Genomic DNA, 2,265 nt, shown 5'->3' with positions numbered 1-2,265 from the left:
AGAGAGGTGTATACGCCTGAAACAACTTGTACGAAGAGAACCTCTGTTGATATGAAGAATATGTAAATAAAACAGCTCTGTAATCATAAGCTTTGAGATTTTGCTACGGCTTACCGGGTGAGAAAAGTTTTTGGGATCTTCGAGAAACAGGCCCCAAATGGGAAAAGTCTGCCTGCTTCCGGAACCAATCAGATTGCAGGATTTATTGAATTCCGCACTCGCACGAATTCTCACGAAGATCAACGAATTCCGCCCGCTCACGCATTGTTTTCAGCAGCCACAATAAAAAAACGATAAGTTTTTAAATTACTTTTTGCTTTGTTTTCGCAGGCCAATCAGCTCTTGGGCATTACGGAAGTACAATGCCCTATAATTAGCCAATCAGCGGGCGCGTTATATCTGCTTTAAAAGCAAGCCATATGTATCATTGAGAACATTTTGACTCGTTTCAAACTTCAAGTTAATTGTTTGCATTTTGTGTTAGAAATAATTATATTAGGAAAGGGTGGTAAGAAAATGTTTTTAAAACACTATAATAAGCATAAAAGCAACAGTCGAGAGCATAATTAGGAGCATAATTGTTCGTTTTTGGAGGCGACCCTAAAAAGCTGCTTTATAAAACCTGGGCAGAAGGGAAGCCTAGTAAAAAAAAAGCAAAAACAATCGAGTCAGGGGTCATTTTAAACCCAACCGGTAAGATTTTCCTAACCCTTACTAAGTCCTTGGTTTTGTGTTTTGACATTTGACTTTTCATGTATTACGCATTTGTCGCTACATTCGAGATGAGAACGTAATTTCTAATCAAAATATGCTTTATTGCCTCCAGGACTAAAAAAAAGTAAAATGTGTTTCTGTGGATTGTAAGACCAATCCAGACATCCAAGAGTGTTGTTGGCAGTCCTTGATTACACCTGGAAAGACAATGCACAGTACACCAGTCAAGTTGAAAGAAGCTTCAGACCTGATGGATTCTAAGTTAGCTCGCTAAAAGGAGAAAAGAACATTAGAACCAGAACAAGGAGAAAGGATCCTGACCAAATGAATATAAGCAAATGGAGGGAGAGGATTTACAGGATTCCAGATGATTATGAGCAGGTACATTTGATTGTATTTAATGAATATAATAACACTACTATTCAAATACATTACGGCACTTTAAGAAACACTGTGTAAGAATTGTTACATACCTTAAACATATTTTTTTTAACCAGCCGCAACAAAGCAAATGCTGGTGTTAGTAATACAATACAGCCTCCCCTTAAGAAGCATCCGCACCCCGTGGTAAGAAAAATTAACAACCAACCCAAGCAACAAGTCCTGCATTGCGACTAGTAAGATATCTCAGCACGACACAACACAGCAATTTATAGCCCAAACTAAGAACACATGGAAGCAAAAAGCGCAACGTAGCGCAACATAGGAGAGAATAGCGGAAAGCATCTTAGCATAACGCAACGTAGCGCTAGTATAACTTAACCTAAAAAAAAACCCAGGAGAAAACAGCACAAAGTAGCGCAACATAGCAGAGAATAGCGGAAAATATATGAGCATAACGGAACGTAGCACCTTTATAACCTGACCTAAGACTACCTTGAAAAAAGGGATAACGTAGTGCACTATTGCAAAGAATAACGGGAACCATCTGTGCATAACGGAACGTAGCACTTCTATAACCTAACGTAAAACCACCTAGGAGAAAATGGCACAACGTAGAGCAAATAAGCAGGAAATAGCGGGAAATATCTGAGCATGACGCAACGGCGCACCTCTATAACCTAACCTAAAATCACTCAGGAAGAAAAAGCACCACGTAGCGCAACATAGCAGACAATACCGGGAAATATCTAAGCATAACGGAAAGAAGCATCTCTGTAACATAACTTAAAAACACCTAGGAGAAAACAGCAGAACGCAGCGTAACGTAGAAGAGAATAGCGGGAAATATCTGAGCATAACGCAACCTAGCATTTCTAAAACCTGACATAAAAACATCCAGGAGGAAAGAGCACAGCGTACTGCAACATAGTAGAGAATCGCGGCTAATATCTTAGCGTAACGTAACGTAGCACCTTTATAACCTAGCCTTAAACCACCTAGGAAAGAACAGCACAACGAAGCGCAATATTGCAAAGACTAACGGGAAATATCTAAGCATAATGGAACGTAGCACCTAACACCTAACATAAATGCAACTGAAAAGAAAACAGCACAACGTAGGGCAACATAGCAGAGAATAGCGGGAAAGATCTGAGCACAACGAAACAT

Source organism: Orbicella franksi, chromosome 1, assembly GCF_964199315.1.
Source record: "Orbicella franksi chromosome 1, jaOrbFran1.1, whole genome shotgun sequence".
In the NCBI taxonomy this organism is placed as follows: Eukaryota; Metazoa; Cnidaria; class Anthozoa; order Scleractinia; family Merulinidae; genus Orbicella; species Orbicella franksi.
The sequence above is the reverse complement of the archived record's forward strand: the minus strand, read 5'-3'. Positions refer to the sequence as shown.